The sequence below is a fragment of the Somniosus microcephalus genome, chromosome 9, assembly GCF_052327205.1.
Source record: "Somniosus microcephalus isolate GS21.2 chromosome 9, FLI_Smic_1.0, whole genome shotgun sequence".
NCBI lineage: Eukaryota > Metazoa > Chordata > Chondrichthyes > Squaliformes > Somniosidae > Somniosus > Somniosus microcephalus.
In genome coordinates, this window is record NC_140995.1 from 178974943 (window position 1) to 178992639 (window position 17697).

At 43.9% G+C, this 17697-nt stretch overlaps 1 pseudogene across 1 annotated transcript; it reads right to left on the reverse strand.

Moving 5' to 3' along the window:
* Positions 1-1987: 1987 nt before the first annotated feature.
* On the reverse strand, positions 1988-8732 carry LOC147112879 (uncharacterized; annotated as a pseudogene). Its single transcript, XR_015079588.1, has 2 exons — positions 7891-8732; positions 1988-6583 (listed from the first exon to the last, which is right to left on the reverse strand). The product of XR_015079588.1 is annotated as an uncharacterized LOC147112879 (transcript).
* Positions 8733-17697: the final 8965 nt, after the last annotated feature.

The window sequence follows — 17697 nt, forward strand, 5'->3', positions numbered from 1 at the left end:
CACTGGAGTGTCAGCCATGATTTTTGTGCTGAAGTCCCTGGAGTGGGACTTGAAACCACAACCTTCTGACCCAGAGGCGAGAGTGCTACCCACTGAGCCATGGCTGTGTAGATCAGCAAGCACAGGGGTGATGGGTGAATGAGACTTGGAGCAAGTTAAGATACGGGCAGCAGAGTTTTGGATGAGCACAACTTTATCAAGTGAAAAAGGGGAACTGCTCTGAAAGGTGGAGTTGATGAGGATAAATCTCAGAAGGAAATAAAAACATTGGTGGACAAGGGTCAGTGGATAGGGTGTATTTGGATTTCCAGAAGGCATTCGATAAGGTGCCACATAAAAGGTTACTGCATAAGAGCTCATGGAGTTGGGGGTAATATATTAGCATGGATAGGGAATTGGCTAACTAACAGAAAGCAGAGAGTCAGGATAAATGGGTCATTTTCTGGTTGGCAAACGGTGCCTCAAGGATCGGTGCTGGGGCCCCAACTATTTACAATCTACATTAATGACTTGGATGAAGGGATCGAGTGTAATGTAGCCAAGTTTGCAGATGATACAAAGATGGGTGGGAAAGCAAGTTGTGCAGAGGGTTCAAAGAATCTGCAAAGGGATATAGACAGGCTAGGTGAGTGGGCAAACATTTGGCAGATGGAGTATAATGTGGGAAAGTGCGAGGTTATCCACTTTGGCAGGAAAAATAAAAAAGCAAACTATTATTTAAATGGAGATTACAAGATGCTACAGTTTAGAGGGACCCGGGGATCCTTGTGCATGAAACACAAAAAGTTAGCATGCAGGTACAGCATGTAATCAAAAAGGCAAATGGAATGTTGGCCTTTATTGCAAGGGGGTTGGAGTATAAAAGCAGGGAAGTCCTGCTACAATTGTATAAGGTATTGGTGAGACCACACCTTGAGTACTGCGTAGTTTTGGTCTCCTTATTTAAGGGTATACTTGCATTGGAGGCAGTTCAGAGACGATTTACTAGGTTAATTCCAGAGATGAGGGGTTTGACTTATGAGGAAAGGTTGAGCAGGCTGGGCCTATACTCACTGGAATTTAGAAGAATGAGGTGATCTTATCGAAACATATGATAGCGAGGGGGCTTGACAGGGTAAATGCAGAATGTTTCCTCTCATGGGGAAATCTAGAAATCAGGGGCACAGTCTCAGAATAAAGGGTCGCTCTTTTAGAACTGAGATGAGGAGGTACTTTTTCCTCTCCAGAGCGTCATAAATTTGTGGAACATTCTGCCCCACAGAGCTGTGGAGGCTGGGTCATTATATACATTTAAAGTGGAGATAGACACATTTTTGCAAGATAAAGGAGTGAAGGGTTATGGGAAGTGGCTTTGAGCCCTAGATCAGCCATGATCTTATTGAATGGCGGAGCAGGCTCGAGGGGCCAAGTGGCCTATTGCTGCTCCCATTTCTTACGTTCTTATAACAGCCCGAATACATTTCACTTTATTGAGGCATCTAATAGTGGGGAAGGGGGTGCAAGTGTGATAACCTTCAATGGTCATATCAGGAAATATGCATCAACAGGAAGATGAAATATTGGAACTGAGGGATCAGGAGTGCAGATGTATACATAGATTTTTTTTTTTTTTTTTTTTTTTAAAAAGGTGGAAGTGCAGGTAGAAAATGCCATAAAAATGGGATTATGGGTTTATGTTGGGGCATTGAAAATAGAAGCAAGGAGATAATGTTGAATTCGCTCAAGATGTTACTCCACAGTTGGAGTATTGTCTACACATCTCATTACAGGAAGGCGTTAGAACCAATAGGTGTACAGCGAAGATTCATTAGAAATATACTGAAGATCAGTTATGAAAAAGGGCTTGAGTACTTTATTCAGTGGAACACAAGATTATGGAGGATCCAATCAAGGTTTTACAAATTATAAAAGGATAAAGATTGTTTCTACTTAGTAGTAACAAGAGGCATTAACTAAAGATTACCATTAGAACATGAGAGAAAGAGACCACCATTCAAAAGGAAATTTAATAACGATACAAAAATATAAAAGGATACAGGGAAGGTGTGGGAAATTAGATTAGACAACTCCAGTAAATGAATTAGCACTGGCATAATTGACTTTCTCTGTGCTGTAATTTCTATGATCATCCATTGAACTACCGAGTGATACAGTCAAGTCCCTGGATTGTCAGGTTGCTGCCAACTGACTAAAATTAACCTCAGGGACCCTGGCCCTGATCACTATCAAATCACCTCTGCTGAAAATGCACACATACAACAGCAATAATAACTTGCATTTATATATGCAGCATCTTTAATGTAGAAAAATCTCCCAAGGTACTTCACAGAAGCATAATCAGACATATGTGAATAATGTAAACCAGAAGACACACATTAAAAGGTGATTAGCAAAAGAACCAGAGGCAACATGAAGAAAAAGTTTTTTTTTTTTTTTTTTAAATAAACACAGCCACTTGTTGTGATCTGGAATGCATTGCCTGAAAGGGTGGTGGAAGCAGATTTAATAGTAACTTTAAAAAGGCAATGGGATAAATACTTGAAGGGGGAAAAATTAGAGGGCTATGGGGAAAGAACAGGGGAGTGGGGCTAATTGGATAGCTCGACCAAACAGCCAGCACAGGCACAATTGGGCGAATGGCCTCTTTCTGTGCTGTATCATTCTATGATCCTAAATGAGAATAGGATCAGGCTGCTAGAGGAATAGAATTGAAAAGTAGAGAAGTTATGTTAAACTTGTATAGAACCTTGGTGAGACCACACTTAAAGTACTGTGCACAGTTCCGGTCTCCATATTGCAAAAAGGATATAAAGGCACTGGAGAGGTGCAAAAAGATTTACAAGGATACCAGAACTGGAAGGTTGTAACTATCAGGAAAGATTGAACAGGCTGTGATTCTTTTCTCTGGAAAAGATAAGGCCAACTGCTAACTTAATAGGGGTCTTTACCCGATCAAACCCCTTTGTCATTTTAAACTTAGAAAAGATGTTTCCACTTGTGGAGAGTCCAAAACTAGGGGCCATAAATAAGATCATCATTAATCAATCCAATAAGGAATTCAGGAAAAATTTCTTGACCCAGAGTGGTTAGAATGTGGAACTGGCAACCACATGGAGTAGTTGAGGCAAATAGCATAGATGTATTTAAGGGGAAGCTAGACAAGTACATGAGGGAGAAAGGAATAGAAGGATATGCTGATAGGATTAGATGAAATAAAGTGAGAGGAGCCTCATGTGGAGCATAAACATCGGAATAGACCACTTGGACTGAATGGCCTGTTTCTGTGTTGTAAATTCAATGTAATGCTGCATGATGTCCTATTTCTTATGTCCCACATAATCTACTAACCCCCAATGTTTAGACACACAGGAAGAATGCCGATTCGGGCAAACTATCAAAGTTGCAAGCACCGTGGAACCATAATTCAGCACTCTGGAGGAGAGTAAATTAGGAAGAGGTGAAAAAAACCTCAAATACTGCAGGATCGAAGTTGTCCACTTAGCCTGATGACAGCTTTTTGTTGTGAGGAAGCACCAGGCCCCTTTCCACTTCTATGTGGGTATACAGACTTGAATCTGTTTAAAGGAGTTTCCTCAAATGAGACAGGATTTTTGTACAGAAAGTTGTGAGCAAATTGACTGCTGTGTTTTCCGACATTTAAAAATACTTCATTGGTTTTGAAGCACTTTGGGAAGTCCAGAAATGTGAAAGAAGTTATATACAGGTGGGTATCAACCACCTTCACAAGAGGACAAGGCAAAGAACTGCTTTTTGCCATCTTGTTGATCGGGACAGAGGTCTAGAAGTGACTTGCTTCAAGGAGACACATCAAAGTAACACTTCATTTGACAAAGATACATAAAGGAAACAAACTAACTATTCTTCCCTCCCATCTACAGGGTCCATAATCAGAATTTTGGAGCAATTACTTATCAATTTTACACATTGGAAAACATACCTCGTCTCTATTCTGTGCTTCCTCGTAACAGCACGAGACCATTGTGGGGGAGGGGGAAAGAGAAAGAATCAGACTGATCCAGCCTCACCACTGTGTTATTGGAAACAGGATCATAAAGTAGCAAATATAATTGTTACGCCTGAACACTAAATGGAACTGGTTGAAAATAAACAAGACAATTATCAGGGAGACCAATTACATTTTATTTTTAGTTTTGAAATTTGCCAATTTGTAGAAATGGTACAAGAGGAACAGTTAACAAAGGTTGCAGCAAAATATCTTTACTTCAAGGATGCCAGCATTTCTTTTGGAAAATACCACTTTTACATGCTAACATACTAAAGCATCATTCCTCATTTAACAACCAGGCAATGCTGTGGTTTTTTTGATTGATGACTTGCATAGGGAGAAATGAAAATGTACGACCATCTCTATTCCAGCTTCTGAGTTTACACTATTCCCAGTATTATTGCAGAACTGGACTTGTGTCAACAGTTTTATAAACCACTTTCCAGTGCATGACCCATTCTTTCAAAGATTGATAGTACTCAAAAGCTAGTGAAATGGTATTGGTGTAGCACACACAATATATTAGATCCAAAATGAAGACACAGGATCAATTATTTCCCTGATATGAGAAGTGTTAACATCTCCATATTTTGTTTTTACCCAAGCTATTAGAACTAGCATTCTAGTTATGTGACAACATTTTAATGGGCAAAGTGGCTGTTGGGAGAGAATTTTAGGAACTTTTCAGAAGCAATTGTACTTCAGATAGTTACCAATTATTTTTCGATCGGTTCAGCAGATACTGCTAAGAGCTTTCACAATTGATGGCAATTCACAGCTGGATCGACCAGTACCTGCCAATGTAATTATCAATTAACCATTTAAAAGATTAAATGACGTTGTATTATAGACTCAGACCATGAAGATAAAGATTTTAGGGAGAAGTGTTTGGAAGTACTGTAGACAGGCAGAAATTGTGTTTACTGTAAACAGTTTGGATGTGCAATACTAAAGAAATAAAAGAACTACATTAAACAGGGAATGCCACCCTTTATGTTCTCAATAAAGATAGGAATGTCATTACTCATCTGAGAAGTAGGTAATATGGGTTTTTAAAATTAGTTGAAGAATGCAATTTTTAAAGAAGTTGGAAAAGCTCATTGGTCCTCTGCACATCTTGGTTCATTACAGGGTCATTTAGTCAGGTCTGAAGTTAATTATCCAAGAACCATTCTCTTCTAGAAATCCAAGAAAATACCCACAAAGGAACCGCCACAGTACAACCATACATTACAAAGCGGAGTAGAAAGTCTGGCGGATTTTGTTACTTTTGGATGATGAGTTGACAAATATCAGATGTACAACTTATTGTTTGTGTTGCTATTCACTTTTTAGGCAATGATGTGGGCAAACTGGTGAGGGAAATTTTCAAAGTTTAAAAAAAGGTTTCTCAGTGGTATTCTAGAGATCAATATATAGATTTTACAGGCCCCACAAAACATGCACGTTAATTGTGAGTTATTCTGTTTATCAATAGGCCAAACTGTGGAACACTTTGCTCTCTTTCCCTCCAGCAAGAGCTTTAGTTAAATTTGGTGACAGACTTAAAAATTATTCACATTATATATTTAAAACCCATTAAGATGAAAGTATCCTTCAGTAGTGCAGATAAAAGCAGTGCTTGAATCATTCTGTCTTTTGCCCATAGATTTTTTTCTGTCAAAAATACATTGCAGATTGTCAAACATCTTTACAAGGGGGCACATAACTCTACAGTCACTGTTTCTTGCATTCGCAGGATATGTAACTTTGAATGCATCAGCGTTTAACTTCAGTTTTCCCCTTTTATATATAAAATATAACATTTAACTCTGCCCACCAACTGGCACAGGGCAACAAATTCTCATATGAAACTATAATTCCTTTCTTTGAAATTGAGTATATGAAAATATACAAATAATTACATGGTTTATATTAATATACACAATCCCACTTCATTACTAGCACCACTTGTATATGGTTATCCCAAAAGCACAATGAGAAATTTACAATAGAGTCTAAAATGCAGGACCATCTGCTGCAACAAGTTGAATCTTGAATGAAACATTCTTAATTACATCAATGCTTAAGCTAACCTGAACTGTTCTTGAATTATGCATTAACTTTTAGTAAAGTCTTTAAGTGGACAGTCATTATTTCCTTACTCTCATCAGGATAAGCAGCATGCGCTCCTACCCAGTGACTGGGTGGCTTAGGTAGAACACTGGGAGACGGTGGCTCACTAAACTTTGGCCCAGCATAGTTCTGATCTCCTTGAAGGCTCAGTACAGACTTCAGACCAACTTTCCGTAATTTTAGATTTTTGCAGTGGTTTCCAGAAATAATCGGCTTTTCTCCCTCTTTTTTGAGAATGTTGCAGAGTTCAAGAGAGGAAGCACTCTGGCTATGGTTATTTTCATTTCTTTTTATTGAGGTTTTTTTCAATGGTAGGTTACGCTTGTTTCTTTTCTTGGTGGTAAAGGGCTGGCAGTACTCTTCTGTTTTATTTACACCATACATGAATTGTGTGTGTGGAGCAATTATTTTATCAGATCGTCCCATGTTCGATTTTATCACCTAAGACGCAAACAAAGAAAAAAAACTAAAATTAAATAGGCTACAAGGCACATTGAACCTCAACTTGACTACAAATTGGATAAAACCTCAGCAAGATATTACAAATACAGTATTACCAATGCATGATCTTTGCCCGCATTGAAAGCAGCTAATCTACTCACACTACTGCATGCCCCAGGAGATTTTCCTCTCCAATAGTCTTCCATCGGAAGCTGGCATGCAAGACTGATGAGCACTCAGACTCGACCCACTTTTGGCAGAAATTAGCTCCCATTGCCATACACATGACTTAACCACCTCCCAGTGCCCGACACAGGACTCCTGCCCCTCCCAGTGCCCGACACAGGACTCCTGCCCCTCCCAGTGCCCGACACAGGACTCCTGCCCCTCCCAGTGCCCGACACAGGACTCCTGCCCCTCCCAGTGCCCGACACAGGACTTCTCCCCTTCCCAGTACCCTACACAGGACTTCTCCCCTTCCCAGTACCCTACACATGACTTCTCCCCTTCCCAGTACCCTACACATGACTTCTCCCCTTCCCATTGCCCTATACATGACTCCTCCCCCTCCCAGAATAACGCGGGCGGTGTCACTGGATAGCCAATTAGCACACAACAAAAAATCCCTGCAAACATCCCCTCCCCTCGGCCCCACTTATTCAGACAAGCTCCGCGAGCCGTGTCACTGGGGTAACTGCGGCTCTGGAGCCATTGGTCGGCAGACAAAGCGCGGTGATTGGTTGGTTGGGTTTTTTTTGGGGGGGGCGGCACACACACAGAGACAGGAGCGCGCGCGTCTGCCGCGCGCCCCAACCCCTTCCAAACAGCCACACCGTCTCTGCCGCCGATTGATTCTCCGCGGGGCCCAGGTTCCAACCCCCAGACCGGCTGCAGCAGCGCAACAAAAGGCCCGGGGGTCTGCACAAAGAGGCGCGAGCCGGGGGGCGCAGGCGGCGAGGATTCCAAATTCAAAAATACCATCCAACGGGCAACCCTCGCTGGGCCCCGCCACAGAGTGACAGCCACCCGGGGGCCGGGCAGATCCCGGGGCGACACTTTTCAACCCTCGCTCGGCCCCGCCAGTGACAGCCACCCGGGGGCCCGGGCAGATCCCGGGGCGACACCCTTCAACCCTCGCTGGGCCCCGCCACAGAGTGACAGCCACCCGGGGGCCGGGCAGATCCCGGGGCGACACCGTTCAACCCTCGCTCGGCCCCGCCACAGAGTGACAGCCACCCGGGGGCCGGGCAGATCCCGGGGCGACACCGTTCAACCGGGGGGGGGGTTAGTTCAAAGGGGCCTCTTACCTTCGCTTCTTTCCTGCGCTCCTCTCCGGGTGTGGTTGAAGTGGTGGCTGCCGCCGCCGATGGTGCTTTCTCCGTCGTCGTCGTGCCTCCAGCCCCGCTGCGGGAGCCCGGCTGCTGCGCCCGAGTGTGCGGCGGGTGCGTGTGTCTCTGTAGCAGCGCGGCGGTCGAAGAGGTGCGGATCTTCCAGCCCCGGCTCACCGCCGTCTTGGCCTGGTGAATGTGGTGGTGATGAAAAAGTAGCAGCTGCTGGCGGTTCCCGGCGACGGTCTTGGCGCCGCTCACGGGGAGGGGGCCGGTCGGCGGACGGGGCAGAGGTAACGGGTGCATCGCCGCCTCCTCCACTTTCGACTTCTGGCTACAGTGCCAAGACGAGCATTGGAGGTGCGACGGCCAGCGGTGGAGGCGGTCACCATGCAACGCAAAGCCCCCCTCTCCGTCCGAAATAACTCGGTGGGTGGGAAGGGATCTCCGGCCGGCCTCCGCAGTCACAACTCGTAGACTTTCTCCGTCGGTGAAAGACAAAACAAAGTTTCAAAGTGCGGAGACGGAAAATGGCGGCCGCGGACTGAAGCGACTGTTCGCTCACTCGCAAACCCTCCTCGCTCCGGCACCCCAAAAAAACAAAATCGCCGGCTTTTTAGGTGCCTTTATTAATGTATCTAGGACAACGGGCCAATTCCTATTTACAAGACGCGATGAAGGACGGCCGCCCATCAGCCGGCTCGCCTCTCTCCTGACAACAGCGCAGTGGAAGCGCTGCGCGGCCCCAGGACGGTGTGGCTCGCGCGCCACTCGGCAGCGACCAATAGCAGCACTCCGTGCCCGTACCACGTGGTCTCCGCCGGGGCTTTTTTCCCCTCCTGGGCCCCTGGCAACCGTGATGTCATCAGTCGGAGTGGGGGAGGGGGCACAGACGCGAAACCGAACCCAAAGCAACAATCAACCAGCACTGTTGCTGATTTATTATTTTTAATAATGTAGTGCTTTCGCGCAACCTGTTACGAGTGCGCCGAATCGTGGAGATAATCTGTGGGTTTTTTTAAAAATAAAAAAATAGTATTTTTGTCTTTGTTTATGCCTCCTGTCATCGAGTTGACGGTTGGAATTGAAGAGCTGGGATTGATTACGTGACGGGACTTTCCGACAACTGGAGCAGTGACGTCTGGGGGCGAACTTCCTGAAACTTTGGCTCAAGTCACAGCGAAACTTGACTAACTCGGATTCAGGCTGAGTGACGTCTTCTGCATCCCCAGCTTTCGTTGCAATAATTTCCACTTCCTGCAGCGTGGAATTTCCCAGAACAGTCGGGAATACACGGATTCATTGCTGTCGTGTGTTGATTGCGAGTTTGACACCAGTCGATAGGTAATGTTATGTGCATTGCATTATGGGAATTACCCAGGAAAAGGGCAGTTGGCCATTTTACGCAATAAAGTGAACATCGCAGTTATAAGCCTGTCTGCCTGACTCTGATTTAATTCGACGTATCTACATGCTTGATTGAACGCATTAAAGCGTAGATACAACATTGGCGACGAGGATAACGAACGGAATAATTTTAGATAGGTAGTTGCCCAAGTTTTAGTTAGCTAGGATGGAGAAGACCAGCATTCAAAATTTTGCATGCTTTGCCGAGCCAGCCACATTGGGTCCAAGATGGACGAGGTGGTTAACGTCTTTTGAGCTTTATGCCGACAGCAAAGGACTCATTATTAACGATACCTCTACAGGTGCCACAAAGCAGAGGAGAAGAGCTCTACTTCTACACCTGGCAGGACCAGATGTCCAGGATATCTTTTCGACTCTACCGGACACAGGAGAGCCAGCAGACTACACGGCGGTGGTTAGTGCTTTGAATCACTACTTCGTGCCCCAGGTCAACGCAGTATTTGCTAGACAGACTTTTCATAAGTTGTCCCAGAAGACAGGTGAGACTGTGCAACAATTTGCTACTCACTTGCGGCAGGCTGCGAAAGACTGTGCTTTTGGGGGGGATGCGGATAATCATAAGAGACACTATCCTGAGTAGGTGCACGTCAGCCTATGTGCGGAGGAAATTGCTAGAGGAAGGGCAAGGTCTAACGCTCACCCGCATGTTACAATTGGCCTCACAATGTGAATACATGAGATTTGTAGCTGTGAGTGCGACACCAAAAGCACTCACTACTAGAGAGGTGGAGGAAGCCTCTGCTACCGACCCAGAGCTGATTGAGGTACGGAAGGCGATCACAAACGGACATTTTGAGAACTGTAAAGCTTATGCAGCGAGCTGTGCGTAGTGGGGTACCTAGTTCTTCGGGAACACGCATTGTGCTACCCACAGTGTTACACGCACGAGCCCTGGTGTTAGCACATGAAGGACACTTGGGAATAGTTGGAACAAAGCAACATCTCGGAACCAAGGTTTGGTGGCCTGGCATGGACAAGGCAGCTGAAAAATACTAAAGCGTGCCACGGCTGTCAGATAGTAGCCAGACCCAACCCACCTGAACTGTTGAGACCAACACCATTACCGGAGGGCCCCTGGCAGGATGTAGCTATAGACTTACTGGGACCCTTGCCATCCAACCACTCCATTCTTGTGGTAGTTGATTATTATAGTCGCTACTATGAATACGACATCATGACCTCCACAACAACAGAGAAGGTGATTGATAGTTTAGAGTCAATCTTCAGCCGTCATGGTTTGCCAATCACCTGCAAATCTGATAATGGTCCCCAATTCAGATCTGAATTATTCAAAGAATACTGTGAAAAGAACGGGATCAAACACCTGAAAACGACAGCAAAATGGGCTCTGGCTAACGGAGAAGTCGAGCGCCAGAATGCATCGCTGATGAATCAGAATTGCTCAGTCAGAAGGACTAGATTGGAAACGTGAACTTAGAAAATATGTGACTGTGTACAGGAGCATTGACCATGCCACGACAGGAAAGAGCCCGGCAGAGCTGCTCTTTCAACAGAAAATGAGAGGAAAGCTGCGAGACATCACAGAGTCACGTGCAGACATGGAAGTACGTGACCGGGACGCAGAACAAAAAGGCAAGTCCAAACTACGCAGATGAACAGCGGAGAACACAATACTCAGAGGTGGAAGTTGGCGACACGGTGCTGGTACGGCAGGACAAAGTGGACAAGTTCACCACTCCTTTTAATGCCACACCCCACAAAGTTTTGAGTAAAACAGGGAGTCAAGTAGTAGTAGAATCTCCAGACGGAGCACGCTACTCGAGAAACACTACGTTTGTGAAGAAATACAGAACCAATGGACCAAAGGAGACACTCCATGAGCAGGAGGAAGCACAAGGGTCTGAGGACAGTATAGTAGACCCTGACACGCATACCACTGTGACACAGGCAATACCCACTGACACCAACATGTCAGACATACCCAATACAGCCAGACCTCAAAGGGTTAAAAGAAAACCCCAAAGACTGTTTGATTATGTCACAACATAAACTGTGCGAGAACTGCATGGGTGATGTTAAATGTTTAAACCTGGGAATGATTTAGTTGTGTGGTAAGACACAAGTTTGTAAAAAGTTTATAAACCAAATAAGTTATGCAGTGTTATTGTAAGCAACTGTTTGTAAACTGCAAGTTTGTTTCCAAGGAAAAGGGGGATGTCGTGTATTGATTGCGAGTTTGACACCAGTCAATACGGTAATGTAATGTGCATTGCATTATGGGAATTACCCAGGAAAAGGGTAGTCGGCCATTTTAAGCAATAAAGTGAACATCGCAGTTATAAGCCTGTCTGCCTGACTCTGATTTAATTTGACGTATCTACATGCTTGATTGAACGCATTAAAACGTAGATACAACAATTGCTTGTTAATATGCATTTATTTTCGACAAACTATAACCACCTTCTTCTTAGCAAGTGTTAAATGATTGTAAAGTCAGTTGATTCCTGGCTTTATTTTATGGTCCATGACGCTAATATAAGTATCGGAAAATAAAGTAATCATTTTAAGAGAGAAACGAGATTTATTCCAATTTCCACCTGTATCTAAACTTCCCACCAACTTTTAAATTCGGTAAGCTGTTGAATTTTATTTCCAGAAAGTCTGTGCTGATCTTAGATCGGTTGATCGTATGGGTGCTACAGTTGGCTTTAATGACTTACGGAGGTGGCAATGAGCTCAGGTTCCTGCTTCTGATAGACTCGTAGAATCTTACAGCACAGAAGGGGGCATTCGGCCCGCTGTGCCTGTGCCGGCTCTTTGAAAGAGCGGTCCAATTTAGTCCCACACCCCAGCTTTTTCCCCATAACCCTGCAAATTAGTTCTCTTCAATCACAAACAACCTTTGTTGGAAGCATGTGTGGTGGGTACAGGATTGGACTTCGTGTTGCTGCTCCTCACTCTCGCTGTCTAGGCTCCTGAAGTTGATCAGTCACTTGGACGAACTCCTGAAGGGGTAATTGCATGTGTGGAGCCATATTTCAATTAAGAGTCAACACCATTTGGAGAGGGGGGTAGATTGGTGAAAAGAGGACAATCCCATAGGATTTCTCTCACTACTTTCTCAATTGAAGATAGGAGCAATTAATCCTCATTCCCCCAATGGACTTACCATTTGGGGGGCTTAAAAGGGAAAAATGACAGAAATTTATCTTTTAAAAGTTACACTGTTATATATGTTGAGAAGTAATTTTGCAATTTTTAGCCCATGATTTAAACAAGGATTCTACTGGTGACTAGAATTTAAAAAGTACATCTTTCACAAGATCACAAGATTGATGAGGAAGGCCATTTGACCCATTTTAATTCATCCAACCAGAAATATCTTAGTTTTCCCATTGCAAAATCCAATTGTTTCTTAAATTATTTCAGTCTTTTTGTCTATACTGCCGTCTGATAGTCTGTTCCATATGTTGATCACTTTTTATATGTGAAGAAGAGTTTCCTGATATCAGTCCTAAATTCTAAGTTTGAATTGGTGTCCTGTTATTCTACCCTTGCAATTTAACTTAAAGTAATATTCCAAGTTTAATGTTTCAATTTCCTTAACTATCTTATACACTGCTATAAGATAACCTCAGGTGCCGCCTTTCCAGGCTCTCCAGTCTTTCCTCATAACTCAGACATTCAATACAAAGGATCAGCCTAGTGGCTCTTCTCTGCACTGCCTCCAGTATCTCTCCCTTGTGTCTCAATGCCCAGAATTTGAAGCAGTATTCAAGGTGCAACCTAATCAATCATTGAATGATACAGCACAGAAGGAAGCCATTCAGCCCATCGTGCCTGTGCCGGCTCTTTGAAAGAGCTATCAAAATAGCCCCACGCCCCTGCTCATTCCCTATAACCCTGCAACATTTTGCCCATCAAGTATTTATCCAATTCCCTTTTGAAAGTTATTATTGATTCTGCTTCCACCACCCTTTCAGGCAGTGCATTCCAGATTACAACAACTCGTGCATAATTTTTTTTCCTCATATCGCCTCTGGATCTTTTGCTAATTAACCTTAAATCTGTGTCTTCTGGTTACTGACTCTTCTGCTTGTGGAAACAGTTTCTCCTTATTTACTCTATCAAAACCCTTCATGATTTTGAACACCTCTATTAAATCTCCCCATAACATTCTCTGCTCCAAAGTAAATAACCCCAGTTTCTCCAGTCTCTCTACATAACTGAAATCTTTCATCCCTGGTACCATTCTAGTAAATCTCTTCTGCACCCTCTCCAAGGCCTTGACATCCTTCCCAAAGTTTGGTGCCCAGAATTGGCCACAATACTCCAGCTGGGGTATAACCAGTATTTTAAAAAGGTTTAGCATAACTTTCTTGCTTTTGTACTCTATGCCTCTATTTATGCCTTTTTAACATCCTTCTCGTATCATATTGCCACCTTTAAAGATTTGTGTACATACACCCCCAGGTCTCTCTGTTCCTTTAAAATTGTACCATTTAGTTTATATTGCCTTTTCTCATTCTTCCTTTCAAAATGCATCACTTCACACTTCTCTGCATTAAAGTTCATCTACTATTTGTCTGCATATTTCACCAGTCTGTCTGTGTCCCCCTGAAGTCTGCTACTATCCTCCTTACTGTTTTCTACATTTCCAACTTTAGTGTCATCTGAAAACTTTGAAATTTTGCCTCCTATACCCAAGTCCTGGTCAGTGTTATACATCAAAAAGAGCTGTGGCTCTAATACTGACCATTGAGGGACACGACTGTATACATCCCTCCAGTCTGATAAACAACCATTCACCACTACTCTCTGGTTTCTGTCTTTTAGCCAATTTCATATCCATGCTGCCACTGCCCCTGCCTCTTTAATCCCAGGCTTTGATTTTGCTAACAAATCTATTATGTGGCACTTTAATGAACGCCTTTTGAAAGTCCATATAAACATGAACTGCACCATCTTCATCAACCTCCTCCGTTATTTCATCGAAGAACTCAATCAAGTTTGTCAGACATGATTTGCCTTCAAAAAATTCATGTTGGCTGTCATTTATTAACCCATGTATAACTTTACGTCCTGGTATTCCAGTGAATCTGCACTGTACCCTTCCAAGGCAATATATCTTTCCTGAGGCGCCTAAAACTGAATGCAGTACTCCAGATGGGGTCTGACCAATGCTCTACAACTGAAGCATCACTTCCTCACTTTTGAATTCCATCCCTCTTAAGATTTCATTAGCCTTTTTGATTATTTTTTGTACCTATGTGATCTGGCCAGGATGCAGGGTGGCACATAAAGCAAAATGAAGGACATAGATCTCTAACTGCTGACAAGGATGGTACAGTTTTTGTTTGGGGAACTGACTTCTACTTTGCGGAGGCAGAACGCCAACTCTCCTGACACCACCTCCTACCTCCCCCTGGACCATGACCCCACTGTCAAACGTCAAGCCATCGTTTCCAAGGCTGTCACTGACCTCATCTCCTCTGGAGATCTTCCCTTCACGGCCTCCAACCTCATAGTCCCCCAACCCCAAACAGCCCGCTTCTACCTCCTTCCCAAGATCCACAAATAGGACTGCCCTGGTAGACCCATTGTTTCAGCCTGTTCTTGCCGCACGGAACTGATTTCTTCCTATCTCGACTCTTTTTTCTTCCCTTGTTCAGTCTCTACCCACCTACATCCACGATACCTCTGATACTCTCCACCACTTTAACAGTTTCCAGTTCCTGGCCCTAACCATCTCCTTTTCACCATGGACATCCAATCCCTCTACACCTCCATCCCCCACCAGGATGGCCTGAGGGCGCTCCGCTTCTTCCTTGAACGGAGGCCCAACCAGTCCCCATCCACCTCCACCCTCCTCCGCCTGGCTGAACTTGTTCTCACATTGAACAACTTCTCCTTTGACTCCACTAATTTCCTCCAAATAAAAGGTGTTGCTATGGGAACCTGCATGCGTCCCAGCTATGCCTGCCTTTTTGTGGGATATGTGGAACCTTCTTTGTTCCAGTCCTATTCGGGTCCCCTCCCTCACCTCTTTTTCCGGCACATTGATGACAATCAGTGCCGTTTCCTGCTCTCGCCCTGAACTGGTGCAACAGCGATTTACTTGTACTTCTTTCAATTTAGTATACTGTATTCGCCGCTCACGATGCGGTTTCTACATTGGGGAGACCAAACGCAGATTGGGTGACCGCTTTGCGTTCAGTTCGCAAGCGTAACCCTGAGCTTCCGGTCGCCTGTCACTTCAATTCTCCCCATCACTCCCACTCTGACCTCGGCCTCCAATACTGCTCCAATGAAGCTCAACGTAAGCTCGAGGAACAGCACCTCATCTTTCGATTAGGCACTTTACAGCCTTCCGGACTCAACATTGAGTTCAACAATTTCAGATCGTAACCTCGGCCCCTATTTTTTCGGAAGGCTGCTGTTAATGATTCTGCTATTCCCAATTACATTTTCGGAAGGCTGCTGTTAATGATTCTGCTATTCCTAATTACACCTCTTCTAGACACATTTTTTTTACTTGACCGAATTACCACCCCCTTTTGCCTTGCGCCATCATCCCTTTTTGTCATTCAATCTCTCCTGCCTTCCATCCTATCACAGACCTTCCCTTTTGTTCCTTCCTCCCATCCCCCTTTTCCCTGCCTCTGTACTTGTTTAAAACCTGTTACATCTGTAACATTTTCTAGTTCTGAAGAAAGGTCATCAACCTGAAATGTTAACTCTGTTTCTCTCTCCACAAGTGCTGCCTGACCGGCTGAGTATTTCCAGAACTTTCTGTTTCTATTATAGATCTCTAACTCTCTTGCTCCATGTCTGCTCCCCAAGCGCCACAGCCCATCTCCACTAAATCGTCCCCATTTCCCTTTCTCATCATCCCATCACCCTCTGTAAATTGCCTCTCCTTGCTTCACTGTCACTGCATCTTGTTCTCCTCTCCCCTCCCATCTGGTTGCTTCCTCTTTCCTCCCACTCCATCACTTTCCCCATCGTTCACCTCGATTCCTATTGCTTCCTCTTCAATGTCAAATTCTGTCTGTGTGTTAGAGTATTTCAATCTGTGCGGTTTTGAAAGTCATGAATTAAAAAAAACTTCTTGACGAAACGTTTAAATAAAAGCTACTAACCGTTTTGAATTCGGAAAGCATGAACAGTTCTGATGAAAGGCCCACACCTGAGATGTTAACTTGTCTGTTCTCTCCACAGATGCTGCCTGACCTGTTGAACGTTTCCAGATTTTCTGTTTTTGCTACAGATTTCCAGCATCGGCAATTTTCTGCTTAGATTGCTAACCACAATTTGCTAATTAAAATGGAAAATCATTACTTTTAAAGCAGTCATGTGTCTATTTACAATTCCAGAGAGGCAGATGTTTATAGACACAGAAAGTAGAATCTGTATATTTATTTATGGATCTGTGGCGTTCATTTATTGAAAAAAAAACAGAATTTACTTATTTTCCAGGACCAAGTCAAAAAACACTTAATTCAATGTCTTTAGAGTTCTTGTAGAAACTTAGAAATCAGTGTTGCCAGGTCAGTGCCCTGTCCTACCTCACTCCAACTACTGACAGACTCCAGGAATCTACCAGTGAGCCAACCCCCACATTCTGCTCCACAATTCCACCAAACCCCAGGTTCCCCTCTCCGTAGTGTCACTTAACTACAGGACCCCATGCTTTCAATGGGTTGAAGGATACGGGAACAGGTTGGGTAAATGTGATTAAAACTATTTGCTTGAGTGGAAGGTGTAGTGATCAATAGCATGTCATTCTATAGTGGACACTAGGTGGAGCCGTAGAGCTGTATATAGCTGTATGTATAAGACTACACTACCCAGCTATATATTATATTAAGACTACATTACCCATGAGGCTAGGCTACCCACAAGGCAGCAGTCAAGATGGAAGCCTCTACAAGATGCTGTACAAGTCCACATGTGCTCAATAAAAGTAGCTAGCAAAAGCTAGCTGTGTTCATAATAAGAATGTCTATTTATTAATGAACATAACATGGTACCAGGGTGGTGAAGATCTGCTGAAAATTGTGAAAAGCGACATGGAGAATTTGAAGACACCAGAGCGTTTGAAACTCACAGAAAAAATCGACTACAATTGGCAGACTTTTAAACAGTAATTCGAACTCTACATTGCAGCCATCGGATTCGGTACGAAGCCAGACGCAAGGAAGATAGCGTTGCTGCTTACGGTTGCAGGCCCACAGGCGATAGAGGTATTTAATACATTTGTATTTAATCCAGTGGAGAACAGAGACAAATTAGACGATGTGCTACAGAAATTTGATGCACATTGTTCTCCCAAAAAGAATGAGACGTATGAAAGATACATCTTCCGTTCTCGAACACAGCAACAAAATGAGACTT